At 37.6% G+C, this 15,095-nt stretch overlaps 1 protein-coding gene across 5 annotated transcripts in view; it reads left to right on the forward strand.

Annotated features, from left to right (window-relative positions):
* Nucleotides 1-15,095, forward strand: part of PEX2 (peroxisomal biogenesis factor 2) — a 55,046-nt gene that overhangs the window by 19,680 nt on the left and 20,271 nt on the right. For all 5 annotated transcript variants that reach the window (XR_006781136.2, XR_015725820.1, XR_015725821.1 and 2 more), the window contains exon 3: nt 12,263-12,476. The gene's annotated coding sequence lies outside the window, so the exon portion shown is untranslated. The remainder of the gene's footprint in view (nt 1-12,262; nt 12,477-15,095) is intronic.

The following is a 15,095-nucleotide window of genomic DNA, read 5'->3' on the forward strand; positions in this document are numbered from 1 at the left end:
CTTTGCAGCCAAAACCATTGGCCATATTATCTATAGAACTGATGCTCCATGGTTCTCTCCAGGTAAAGCTATTATGTAGAATATGTTTATATTCATCACAAGTAAGTTGACAAGTGTTTCACTTGTGTGTCTGGGGTTTTTATTCCTTCAAAGAGTATGTAAATCATGAAACATGACAGATTGTGCCTTTCTGTTCCCAAGTCATCACTTATTATCTCTTGATATTTTCAAGACAAAGCTTATGGTTTTAAAATGTCATTTTTCTTAAAAGTAAGCATCATTATCAGGTTGTCCAATGGACTTCATTGAACATTGCCTTGAGTTGTTTTCTGCCAATAAGAACAATTCAAACAAGACTAATCCAAGTCACTCCTGAGGCCAGAAAATCCAAAAGTATGGGATTCAAGAGGTAGTTCACTTTCCTTCCATTTAGCAGTAGAGTAACTTGTTCTCACTAACAGATTCAACCCATCCTGTGCTGAAATCCCAATAAAACCTAAATCTACTAAGTTAAGTAAAGCTGATTTTAAAATCAAGTGGGTAGGGACATGTTTATATCCATTGAACTTAAGAATTTATCTCAAGGAAATTATAAGAATTTGAAAATAGATTTATTGAAATGATTTTCACTAGAATACTATTCATAAGATGTGAAATGACACAAATCCTCAATAATAGGGAAATAAAATAGTATAGCTGTTTAATTGACTCAATGTCCTATAAATACCATGAAAAAAATTGTGCAAAAACATATATAAATAATTTCAATTACATGGGAAAGTGCTCACGATACAATAGTAACATGGAGAAAGTTGGATAGTAAATACAATATGATCTCGATAGACCCATATATATCTTGAAATTAGACAAATAGGCACTTGTCATGAGATGAGCAGGAACATACATATATTACTATTCGACATTAATCTTCTTTACATTTTTCTATATTTCCCAAACTTTCTACATTGAGCATGTAATACTTTTTTATTACACCAACCAGTTATTTATTTCTTTAAAATCTCGTGGCCAATTTTGTTTCAGTTCATTTCAAAGGTAAAATATCTGCATAGCTAGTAAATAAGTTAAAAATGTAAATTTAGGAGATTAAAAAATCCTAGAGTATCCATTTCTTGCATGACATATCCATTTTTTGCATAAAATCCTGCCTTTCTGGACAACCACAACTGTTGAAAGAGTCTGAATTATTTCAGACACTTTAAATTAAATATTAAATTTGATTCCATGTAATATATACATTTTTAACCACTTAGAAGTATGTAGGCAACAAAATGGTAAAAAATGCCCACTCCCTTTTCCAAAAGTATTTGATGTTTATAAATGAATGTATGGTATTTTTAAATAAGTGTAGTTTACTTACTTTAAAATATCTAGAACTCATACACCAGATCAAAACAATTGACATGAATATTTTATAGTATCAGTTCGCCTAAGCCTGTAAGATGCCTGTATTTCCTCAACAAAGAGTCAAGACCCAGGATCTGACCCAGGATCTCTATTCCTTCCAGATGTGGACACAAAGATGCTGATATTTCTGAGGTATTTTTATGGTTTGGTTTACTAGTAAGATATATTGCAAACTTGAACTTCAGCTGAGACTTTATCTACATAGTCAAAATTCTGAGTAAGTGAACCAGAGACTTTACTGTTCTGAGAGGTGTCCAGGATGGTTCCCTAGTAATCATATCTCACTAAGCATTCAGGAAATAGCATCCTCTCCTAATAGCCTCTATTCTTTTAAATCCACATCGATTTGTAAAAGTGCCTTTTTAGTCAACAAAAATTATAAAATACTACAGTATGGTCAATTTGTAAAGCAATAAAGCTTTAAAAATGCTTTGCTCCAGAGCAAATACAAAAGAGCAAATATATTCTTTGAAAGCAAGCACCTCCCATCCAATATTGCATGTGATATTTCTTAGAGCCCCTTTTCAAACCTACTAGAATATCCTCAGTTTCAACTAGATAACTCTTTCTCAAACAGCGAAATAGACTGTAGGCTCGATGAGGACAGAGGTTCTCTCTCTCTCTGTCTCTCTCTCTGTCTCTATCTTTCTCTCATGGCACTTCCCCCAAAACGTGTGACCAGCACAGTGCAGTGCTTAGGAAGTGTTTGAAGAAGGCAAGGGAGTTTGGGGTTTGATCATGAACCCCCTCACAAATACTAAGCAGAGCAACTGATGGTACTATTATGGGAAAATTTCTACAAGCACTTCTTTAACAGTGTAGAGAGGACAGCACCCCCAGTTTGTCTTTTGTAGTGTATATTAGGAGTGCCATTTTTAATTTAAAATGTTTGGTGGCATTCTTGCTTTGAGGGAAAACACAGTTGGAATTCAGGAGCACAATAAGAGAATTAATAACTTTTCATTGAAAATACATGCAATTTTGGAGCTGTCAATTTCAGCTATGTCTCTTTAAATACTTTTTCTTCTAGAATCCAACTGGATAGATGAGATTTTTTTTTTAATTCCATTATAGAAGTAATAGCCCTGTTTTGGTGTTTTGTAAGCAGATAATATTCTGCTAGTGACTGTCTTTGCAGTAATACATTTCTCTGAATTCTGAATTCTATTATTTTACATCTACAGCAGCTTAAAGTGTATTTTTTATAAACAGCAAACTTCACCTCATAAAAATTCATTACATAAGGGCATAAACAAGTGCTTTTCCTTCTAGTCATTGGCAGTAAGTGATTCATCAGTTTTCCACAGAAAACCAATTTCATTGCAGATGTTCTGTAATTTCCAATCTCCCTGAATTGTGGAACCATATCACACAATCCCAATGCAAGGAATGTAAAGATTTTTTTTTAACGTCTGGGCTTAGTCTCTTTAATAGGATTGAATATCATTTGCTGTCTCATCAGTTTTATTTTTAAAAATTAAGTAATCAGTCCCCTATTCTTTCCTTTCTTGCCTATGTTGATTCCACACTTGGATGGATAACTGGTAGAAGATTCAAAACCCCAAAATGACTTGATGTCTGAAAACAGTAACATTCATTTCTTTTCCCAACGTCAAACCAAAAATATTAAGAGGAACAAAAATTTTCCCAAGTATAAATTCTTTTTTCTCAATGTTTACTTTTATTCTTTCAAGCCCACAGTGAATGAGAAACATAAGGGCTATGGAAAACTGAGGATATGTCCACCTTTCTATTAACCGTGCAACCCCTGAGAGAGATCCTTGGGAAAATTACCTCCACCAAGACTCGCTTGAGTTTAGTTTGGTCCAGTGTTTCAAAGTTGACAAATGGGAAATGGGCATTCAAGTATAAAATAGGGAGTTAAAGGGAAGAAATGCCTATAGATTCAGGATGGTCTAAGGTCATATATGACACATAAAAATTTCTCAGAAATGCTGACAAGAAAAGGTTAAATATCTTCTAAAAGCCTTAGAAAACTAAAGTCCAGTCTTTTTAAAAACACCTCAATCTTTAAATTGAGAGGTCAGATCAAAAGCATGATCATTAAATTTACTAACAACACAAAGTTAGAAGGTCTTGCAAGGGCGAAGTGACAGATTTTCAAGATCGGCAATTAGATTCTGAAGCTGATCCTTATTTACCTCTCTGCCTTTTCACTACAGCGCTGGTTACCTACATACTTCCTTTAATGAGTTACATAAGGAAGGCCCATGGACTAGTCTCAGCAGGGCCATTTTTCTGCGGAGGCCTCTGTGTTTTGAGAAGCATAAATATCTGCACATGAGTCTGCCATCGTCCCGGGAATTCCATCATCGACGGAGAGCAGTGTGTTATAAAGGAAGAGCATTAGGGCTAAAATAGGAAATGACATGGAATGTGCTGCCACCTCCCGTGGGTTTCCTTCTGGCACCAGACAGAAACTAGAGGCAGACAGAGAAAGGGGAAGTTGGCCCCTATACATGCACTCATAAGCTATGGAACCACCAATTAAAACCTATTCCATCTCCTCATCCCCTGAATTCCCCCAATTATTGCACATTTCATCTTTTTACTTACTGTTCTTCAAGGACATTTTAAACTGACTTCTCCTTCATACAAACTGAAATTTAAAGTGATAGGAGTGATTAAACATGTCTTCCCCTTCACTCAGTCCAGAAAAATGATTATTGAACACTTACTTCGGTATGTTGAGCACTAGGAATCCAAAGATAAATAAGAGATCAGAGTCTACCAAAGGAGAAGATGATGAGAGTAAGTAGACAAAATGCCTAGAGAGCCTTGAGATGTGATTAACTTATTCCATGGGGACCTGTACAAGGCCTCCCAGGGAAGGTGAGATTTAGGTTCAGTCTTGATACAGGACATCTTCAGGTGAAACAAAAGAAGGGCATTGAAATGAAAATCAAAACACTCTTGAGATTGAACACATAAATCTCTAAATCCCAGTTCAGATGAATAGTTCGGATTCAATAGATAATCATTAAGGACCTATGGAGTGCCAGACACTGCTAGGTAAGCACTGTGGGTGGAAAGACAGATAAAACAGAAGACATGTTTTCTGCCCATGAAGAGCTCACAGTTTTCCTGATAATTAGTTATCACTGTGGAAAACAAGGTCTGGTCAGAGCAAGGGTTTGTACATGAGCAGGGGGAAGACAAGTTCATAACACAAGGCGTTGTTTCAAAAAGAAAGCACACATTGGTCATCTGAAGTGGAGAACCACATTTTCCAGGGCCAGCAGGAAGACTAAGGATGCCTGGGAAGACACAGGTATCAAAACAAGAGAGAAGGTTGGTGAAAGGAGACAGACTGAGTAGCAAATGAGGTCTGACTGAAACAACCCGAAAATCCTTAGCTCTGCTCAGTGGCTTGTACTCTTCTGGAATTTTTTATTCAGTGCGACACTTCACAAAAGAAGCAACTAAGTAATTTGTCCAAGGTTACTGTGCAAGTGTGAGAACTAAGATCTTTCTGACTCAAAATCCACCTCTTTCTACAGTATCAGAGTGCCTTTCAATTTTATTTCATAATTGCTCCCAGAGGTTCATTGTTCAACTGGCTTGTCCATACCTTCTGCATTACATCGTTTGCAGCAAAAATCAGGAATGCATCAGAAAGAAAGAAAAAATACTACTCAGATGGAACTACCCTTTGGAGTGTTGGCCATAATAGAGCAGACACTGTCCTATTGAAGTAACTATACTGTAATTGAGAGATAGAGAAGATACAATGTATTCTCAAGATACTTGGATACTTGGGAGGAAAAGTCTATGTCACAAATTTCTCTTTACCCAAGAAATGGAAATGATGATTGAGGAAGGGGTGGAGATGTTACTGATTTCTCAGAACTCAACACGGTGCTTGGTCTGTGTTCCATAGTTATTTGAATAAATACAAGAATACATGTCAAAGCAAAGGTAAAGCATCAGAGACACTCATTTTCACCTACATATTTTCAAAGTTATTATCTGGTGGTGCTGTTTATAATAATCATACCAAGTATTATTGAGGTATAGAGAAATGAGCATCTTCTTATGTTAATGGAGGATTATGCATTGTTTCAGAGAACAGATTGATTATATGTATCAGAAGCTTTAAAATATGCATAATTTTTTGTAAGAAATTATAATTCTATAATACTACTGATAATATAGGAAGATTTATTTACCAGGATGTTTTTTCCTATTCGCTACAATAAAAATTGGTTAACAACCAAAAATTTCCAACAGGAAATAGGTCAAATAAATCATGCTGTAAAAAAAATGAATAAATTAATTAATTACATGATAAGATTTGCATTATATATCCTAGAGTAAAAATTGAAAATGTTATAAACAGAATATGCAATATTATTATATTTTCCTAAAAAATTATGTGTATATATTTATTTCTATATCTCCGCAATAAAAGATTAGAGGAATTTGCAGCAAAATGTTGGTAATAGCCATCTCTGGGAAATTTGGATAATTTCTATTTAATTCTGTGTGATTTTCTGCATTTTCCAAATTTTCTACAACAAATATATATTTCTTTTATTAAAAAACCTCATAAAAATGTAAAAGCAAGCAACAAAATGAGAAACATATTTTCAAATTATATGAAAGATACAGGGTTAGTGTCTTTAACCCTCTTTATTTCCCCCAAAAACAAATGAATAAAAAGATATAAAAAGGCAGTTCTCAGAAAAAGAAATAATAAGGCAAATAAACTTTTAAACTATGTTCTGCTTGGCCAGCAATCAAAGAAATGCTAATTAGAATAACAACGTACTATATGAGTGTGAATGTTCATTATTGATGAAGTCCCAGTAATGATATATATTTGAGGAAAGCTATTTGCCAGTATGAAGGAAGATCCTTAAATAACTCATAGCTTTTGACCCAGGACTTCCACTTCTCTGTATCATGGGAAAGTAGTCCAAAATGATGACAATGATTTATATACAAATATGTACCTCAAAAGTTATGTGTACTAGTAGGATTCATAGATGTATATGTTAGAGGAATTTATGGAATCAACTTTAGGGGAGTGCATGTTGAATTGCTTGAGGTATTTTGATTGAGGCAGAAAAAGGAGGGAGAGGATTTATGCCCTGGGCCAAGACAGGGACGATGGAGAGAATGGCAGAGTGTCCTGCCGTATGTCCTGTCTACATTAGTCAGGGTTCTCCAGAAAAACAGAACCAGTAGTGTGTGTATGTGTGTGTGTGCATGCGTGTGTATGGAGAGAGAGAGAGAGAGAGAGAGAGAGGAATGTATTACAAGGAATTGGCCTACATGATTATAGAGGCTAGAAAATTCCAAATCTGCTGAGTATGGGTCTTGTGGGCTAGAAACCCAGGAAAGTCAAAGCTGCAGTTCCAGTCTGAAGGCCAGTGGGCTGATGAATTCTCTCTTGCTTGGGGTAGGCTGGTCTTTTTGTTCTATTCAGGCCTTCAGCTGATCAGATGAGTCCCACCCATGCAGTGGAGGACAATCTGCTTTACTCAGAGTCTGCCAATTTAAATGTTAATCTCATCCAGACACCCTCACAGAAACACCAGGATAATCTTTGACCAAATATCTGGGTACACCATGGTGCCAGCTAAGTTGACACATGGATTTAACAAACACCTTGTGATGGAGGGGCTCTCAGCAGAAGGTCAAGGAAATGTTCTTAGGAAGATCCTCATTAAACATAAGCATAAGCAATGTAGCTCTGAGGTCTAAGGGACAAAATCTGGCCAGAGTGGAGAGAAAAGTTTTTTTCTAGTCATTAAGGAAACATAGCAATGGTCTGATGCAATGAGTGCTTAAAGAGTCAGCACAATTTTGATACCTCAAGCATTTGCAGCTCTGGGAACTGGCAGACAGGACCCAATCTTCAAGTGGTAATGTGTTACTCAGACATAGATAACTAAGACAATAATACTTTATAATACTGAACCTGATTCTAGACTAAACTCACGCCAAATGGCAATAAACCATGAAAGGTTGCCACATAAGGTGGAGTAAATATTATTTTGATTTTTCTTCTGCATGCTGACATAAGATACTTTTAATTAAGTAGCAATGATAGTATCCTAAATTCAGTAATACCTGCTACACCATAAAGATGCATGTTTCTAGTCACTTAAAGCTACTCAAATTGAAATATTATTTTAGGCAGTTAGCTTGTTACATCAAGCTAACATCAATGACTGATTTTTTTAAAAGGTGTTTGGTGGTTGCTCTTGCTGCTACTGCTGTTTTCATCTTGAGTGACTGTCACATGATAGGCATCCTATAACTATTGATGAGTGGGTTTCCCATAAATTGAATGAGAATTCATTTTTTTAAATGATATAGTATTTGAGTTTCCATGAGTTCATGGGTTTACTGTACCACTGAATTTTGAATATTTATTTTCCTTTATTTACTGCAATTCTGATCACACAGCTATCATTAAAAATAGGTATAGTCATCCCTGAATTTTCTAAAGGTCACATTATGCCAGTGGCAGTTGCTTTTGGGAAAGACCTACATTAGTACCTGTTTTTGCTGAGCTAAAAAAATCCAAAGATAATTTTTGCTATTATGAGAAAAAGGTAAAAAGCAAACATAGCATTCAGCATTTGTTTTGAAGCAAACCCACATGAAGGCATCGGCACCCCAAGTGAGAGTTGGCAGCACCAAGCTCCTTCCCTGGGAACTACATGCCACATCTCAGCATCAAGCCAGCATAGCTTTGGAAAGCGTGTCTGTGAGCATCTGTGCTTTATCTTTATTTATTTTGTGCATTCGTTTGCAAGATATGTTATAGGGTATCAGAAAAGCCTAAGAGAGGTTAGTTTTTGGGTCTGGGAATGCTCAAAATTTTTTCCATGTAAATTAATGGTAGCTACATCTTCATTTTATGCCATTTCGGCTTATGAAAGATTTCATGGGAATGCTCTACTTCCAGATAGCAGGACGACCTGTATCGCTTTATGTAGTTTCTAGACACAATATTTTACTTTGCTAAAATAAAAACATTAACTCCCAGACACTCTAATCTGTTAGAACTTGTTTCTAGTCTTCAATGAGGGCTAATTAGTTGGAAGATAGAATATGTTCCAAGATGAGCAGCAACCTCCTGAACCAGGAAGCCAGATTTTTATCTTCTTGACCTTTTATTTATCCTTTGAAAAGGCAGAAGTCACATTAGCTGTGTAACTAACCTTCGTCTTTCTTAGTGAGCTGTTTTCCTTTCTCCATTTCCTTTCCACTTTCTCTATTGCAGAAGTCTTTGAAAGGAAACTTGATTTTTATCAACTTACATTCTTTTTCAAAGAAAGTTCATTTTCCTAAAATTAAAGTTGGATTAATTAATCTAACATTAAATAAAAACAAGATCTTTGATATTTTTTGTCCTCACTTTCTTGCTTCAGTTAAATATAGGTAGTTTATACCTGTACACTTACAGTCAGTCCATGTAGCCAGGGCCCAGGAGTGCAAGAGCATCTGGCTCCGGGGTCCCAAACAAACCAGGTTGGACGACTTGCTGCTGACAAAATCCACAGGCAGAGAAACGAGCAGTGGTGAAACAAGAGAGGAGTTTATTTCAGTGAGGCCAACACCAGGAAGTTAGTGGACTGCCGTCTCAAAGACTGTCTCCAAAGTGCTGAAAATACTTCCAGGTTTACACAAGGGAAATGTGGGGGAAAGGTGGGTGAAGGTATTGAAGGTCAAATCCATCACAGTCTTGGAGTCAATCATGTGTGGGTCTTGCTGGCTCAGGGCAGTCCTTATTGCTTGAGGGGGTAGTTTCTGTTCCCATCTGGGGGTGCTTTGCCCCCTGGGTCTCCTAGAACCAAGAGACAGCGGGAAAGAAGAACCTAACCAGAAAGCTTGAGGTCAAAATGGAGGCAGCTAAAGTCCTCATTCAGCATAACGAACACCTCCATTTTGAGATAAAATTGATGTCCGAGATATAAAGTATATCAAATCAAAGCAATGGAATTCAGAAACACAAAGCAAACACTAGGCTATCCAATTATTTACATTAGAAAATCTGGGGAATACAGACAAATAATGTAGCCAAAGTTAAATCAGCATTGCATCCATCACAACTTCTGCTGTAATAATCAGTCCATTCAGGTAGAACTTTGAAGTCTAAGCAGATCTGGTACCTTTAGTGGAGTTATAGTCAACTGTAGCAAATATTATACAGCTGTGTGAATATTAAAAATTAAGTGTTCGGTAGGGAGCTCCTATATTTTTTTTCCCAAATCTTTTTATTTGAGGAAATGTTCCTCTGAGAAGAATCAAGCCAAGTTCTGCCTCCCCAATTCCAATCACTGATTTACTAGCCATAACACTCATTTGGCAAGTCATTGTCAAATCACAGGCTTGAAGAATTTTTGAAGAATTCCTCTATAAAAGGTTTATTAAGCAGATATCCAGATTCCATTTTGTTACTACCAATGACTGAATTCATTATCTCCCGAGAAGTCAGTCATGCTTTGGGGTAGTTTTATTTACTTAAAAAGTTTACCTGGTATTTCAAAATAGCTGCTTGCTGGTCAGAATTCTGCTCTGTAAAGTCATTAGAAGGAAGTCTAATCTTCCTTCCCCCAAAGAGTCTTTTATCTACTTAAAGTAAAAACAAAACATGGCTCTCTTCCTTTTCTCTTATCTAGTCAAATGCCTCCAGGCTTATCTACCCTCCCTCTGGCACCAGCACCCACATACCCACACTGCAAAGGGAAGCTGGGTCAGAGGGGTAAATGGGAGCCAGAGTTCAGGCCACACTCCCAGTGCTAAGTGATGACTCCCAACAAGGGGCTGTAGCCTCCCAAAGAAAGGGGTGCCTTTTATAATTTTTACAAAGGCATCCCCTATCAGGTCCACCAGCCAAGATTTCCACCTGCAGTATTTTATTATCTGGAGAAGTCAACTTCTTAGTCAGACACAGATCTTATATAGTTGGGGGTTCTGTGTTCCTTACATGACATGACATCAGATCTCCCTTCTGAAGGAGATTTTTCTATTGCTAAATTTTTCTATTGCTATCACCGTACCTACATCACTAGCATCTCCAAGATGGATTTTTCTTAATCTATTTTTTCTTCTTAAAAGTGATATATGGATAGACAATAAGTTGTACTTTAACAACATCTTTACTATTCCATAATTTAGCTCTTCAATAGCTCTTGTCTAATTACTGCTTTTCAAAGACCATCATAAATCGGGTCTAACTTGAAAATTAACTCAACAAGTGTAAAACCAAACTGATGATCATAATCCCTAAACCTACTTCTTTGCTATGTTCTTTTCATTGTATCACCATCTGTGCAGTCGCCATGAAAGGAAACTTGGGATCTTTTCTTGATTTCTGCTCCCCTTCCACTCTCACATTCAGTTGGTTCTCTAGCCTGGGGGTTCTACTTTTGCCTTCTTACGAATCCTTTACCCACTAGCTCCATTTCTACACCCCAGCCTGAGTTTAGATTATTATCTCTGACTTCCTTACCTCCAGTCATCCAATCCATCTTTTCCAATGAGGATTGTGTCCAAACTTCAAATTCATCAGGCCTCTACCCTGTTTTCAAGCCTCTGATGGTTTTCCTTTTATGTGAAAGGAAAAATAATCAATTTGGCACTGCATTCAAGAGCCCTTGATTCTGTCCCCGATTTGCTCTTCACAATGGAAAGGCCATCGATGTCCATGGTTGCGCACTTCAGATGATTCCCGCTCCTTTATAACTAGTGCTTCCTCCTTCTTCCCAAACACCAGCCCCCATCAGGGCTATAACGGCCTGATTATCTGTGTTTCTAGCACATGCCAGTTACCAGCGGCCTTACACAATAATCACAGTTAATAATCAAATTAGGAACTGTCATAGGGATTAATTTATTGTGATGAGAATAAGTCCCCTCAGAATGACACTTAGAGTTTACCATGATTTCTGCTATTGTTCTGCCCTTAAGTGTCTGGTTCAAATGTATCTCTTCTACTCTTACTGACTCTGCCTTGTTGTAAATGGCAATGTCATATTTGAATATAAGTTATTTGTACCTTTGCTTGTTATCTCACATTTTGTGGCTTTTATATACTTTGATGTACTTTCATGCATTTTTCTTTCATTTCTCTTCCTGTTCTGCTAGTCCACAGAATAGGAAATCTTTGCATAAGAGCAAGACCACATGCTTTTAACTATGTTGTGAAAATATTTACTAATCATTTTCCCCCAAAACTAAGTAACATCAGAGGACTTTAACCTGTGAAGAAGTTAGGTCAGAATCTGTTTTAAATTTGCTCCTAATATGTTTTGTTGAAATATTGAGATAGCTTAATGAAAAAAAATTTTAAATAAAAGTTCTTATCAGCAGAAAGCTTACTTGGCTCCTTGTCATCAAACCTTCCTGACAGTTCAAGTAGTGACAGGGTAGACAAAAAAAATCTCTTTAGGGCTCAAAATAATTTGAAACTCGCAGATAGGAGGGTGGGCTGAGTCATATCTAAATCTAGGATACACCGGGATATTGAGACTTCCTACATTTTTCAGAAGGGATGGAGATCTCCTGTCTCTAAGCCCAATACCCCCTTGTTTGACCAACATATTAGTTAAAAAGAAACAAAGAATTCAAAACAACCAAGAGGAGGTACAGGTGTTGACAACATTCTTCTCTTTGAGAGCAGTTTCAAAGTTTCAGGAAACAGTTTCTTGGTTGAGGGTACCATGAACACCGGGAGCAAATGTTTCGCCACACAGTGACAGATGTCTAGAGAGTGAACAACCTTTCTTAGAGAGAACTTTAGTATTTGAGTTAATCAAAAGGTCAGCACCTAACTGGCTTTGTGTTTATCTTGAAGGAGTCAAGCCTCAAGGAGGAAAAGCAGCTGGACAGGTAATACTCCTGGGGATGGGCCCTAGCCAGACTGCTCCAGGAATCGGGAAATAAGAAGTAAAAGGCTGGGAATCCTAGATTGAAGAAGACCACGCATGAAAATGAAACAGTCTGAACCATCACAGATCAAGAAGAAAAACAACAACAACAACCACAAAAACCCAATCATTTCAAAATTGGTATCTCATTTTCTTTGTCCTTTCTATGGAATGTCTCATTAATATTTATGATGTTTTAATAGTATTTGCCTCATTTTGAAAAAGACAATTCTCTAGAGTTGGTTTCCATTGTTACCAATCGATGAGAAAGCTGGGGTAGGCTTTTAGCTACCTAGAAAGACAATGGAATCACCCAATTGTGATTTGTCTGAACCATAGCCCCAGAGTCTAAGTCTTTAAGCATGTGATTCAATCATTTTAATGCAAGCATCCCATTACCTTGTCTGAACTCTAACATTCTTTAAATGGGTGTTTTTCAAACTATGAATCAGGACCTATTAAGGGGTCATTAAATCATTTTAATAGCTTGGGACCCATATTTTTGAAAACTAAAATGAAATAGAATTAAGCAGAACAGAAAACAACTTTCCTCACACATGGAAAGGGCAATGTAGTCATCAGGATAAGATAACCTATACTGATATCTAAGTGCTTTTAACACAATAGACTTCCCTATCCCTTACACAAAGGCAGTTCAGGTTAAATGAGCCTCCTCTGTCTTATAGCCTCAGAATATGCAGCATGTCATCTCCAAGTCAGTGTGTCACCTCTAGCAGCAAAGAAGTGTTTGAGGCCCATACAAGGTATATTTAAGAGCCAAGCCTACAAGTGGCTTGTATCACATCCGCCCACATTTCATGGGCCAGCCCTCGGTCATGTGTCCAGTCTAACTCAAGGAAGGCTGCACAGTGCAGTCCTCTTAGGCAGGGAAGAGAAGGTGGAAATGAAATTTATATGCCAGCACTCTGTTTGCACCCACTCTTCACTGCGTTCAGCATTTGTGAGCTTCTGTGGAATATGTAACTTAGATATTTTATAACAAATACCTCACCTTTTCTGGAATATGAAGCAGCACTTTAATTTTCTTTTTCTGAAAAAAAGATACTCTCTGTCATCTTTGGACCAAAAACACAAGTTTTTTTTGATATTTTGGATTTTCCTGTCAAGTTAATTAAACTGATATCGAGCATCTGCCAGTGAATCAGGCCCCACGGAAAAATCAAAGATGCATGAGACAGCAGTGCTTCTCATTTCTCTATCATCTGTTTCTAGATCAGCATCATTTCTTCTGCCATGCGCTCCCACTGAGCTACACCAGAAAGCCTCGGACAACCACACTTAGAGACTGTCTTTTGCCCTAAAAATTGGGAATATGCAACTGTTCCTAGTCTGAGGAAAAATTGTCACCTGATTGGGAAGAATTGTTGTTCTGGTGAAGCGTTGTGGTGGGCTAGAGTACTCGTCTCAGCTCTGTATTCTTTTTGCTCAGCCTCTGTGGGCTCTGTATCCACTGTCCCTTAGTCTTCACAGCCTTGGTACCTGTCTCTAACTAGGTGCTGCTGTGGACTAAACTGGCTCTGCCCCCACTGTCCAATTCATATATTGAAGCCCTAATCCCCAATGAAGATAAGGATTTTAGGAAGCAAATAAGGTTAAATGAGGTCATGAGGGTGGGGTCCTCATTGGGTAAGACTGTGGCCTTATACAAAATGGAAGGGACGCCAGGGAGCTCTCTCAGCACACAGGCCAGCCCACACCGAGCGAAAGACCACGTGACCTCACAGGGGGAAGGCAGCAGTCTTCGAGCCAGGAAGAGAGCTCTCACCAGAGCCTAACCGTGCTGGCACTCTACTCTAGGACTTCCAGCCTCCAGAACTGTAAGAAAACGCGTTCATGTTGCTTAAGCTGCCTACTGTGTGGTGACCACTCAAACAGACTAAGACAGGTGCCGACCTTGGATAATCAATAATGGTACATAAATGTTAAGTGTCTCTTCTCTGTGCAGTTTCCCCCACCTATCCAAGCCGAGTTCTTTCCTCCCATCTTTCTGTTGTCAGAGGACCTTGCATACGCACTGCCTGCATCACACTCTGTTGTTACTAGTTGGGTACACATTCTCATCTAGTAAAATATAAGTTCCTGGAGAAGAGAGATCGGTCCAAAGTTAATGCCCAATGGTGGGTAAACATGAAATAACCATAAGAGGCAAACGTTATTAATTCCATTTTGCAAACAAGAAAACAAGCTCTGGCATTACTGAGATCTTGCTGTAAGCAGTCAGTGGAACTAAGATTTGAACCAACGCACATTTTCTTTTAATATTAAATTTCAGCCTTCCTCTCATCCCTTTCCCTCTATTTTGCCAAACTTTTGCACTTGGTTCCAGAACACCAGCTCTGCCTGGTGCACCACTGAATCATCTCTTCATTACTTACTTCCTTGCTTTTCCACCATTTCTGCCCCTTAAATCCTGTCAGCTTTCTATGTCCTGGGTCCTTAACCCACTGTCATCTATCCACATTTTTGGAGTTGACACCCTGATTAAAACAATGCAGTATGATAATATTGAGTGACTCTGTATTTAATTATTTAACAATGCTTTCCTAGTGGGCTCGTTATAATAGCATAGCTAATGAATCAATTTAATTAGAGATAAACAAATTTGTTCTGTTTTCCTTTTAAGATTAATCTGATTCTCTTTTTCATCATATTTATTACTACAAAATAACATGAAATCTTTTGTTAAATCACTTAAAACCATTGGGTTTATGTTATCAGGCACAAAAAATGTTTGCTATC

This window comes from Ursus americanus, chromosome 9 (genome assembly GCF_024610735.1).
Source record: "Ursus americanus isolate L20-20 chromosome 9, mUrsAme1.1.p, whole genome shotgun sequence".
Taxonomy (NCBI): Eukaryota; Metazoa; Chordata; class Mammalia; order Carnivora; family Ursidae; genus Ursus; species Ursus americanus.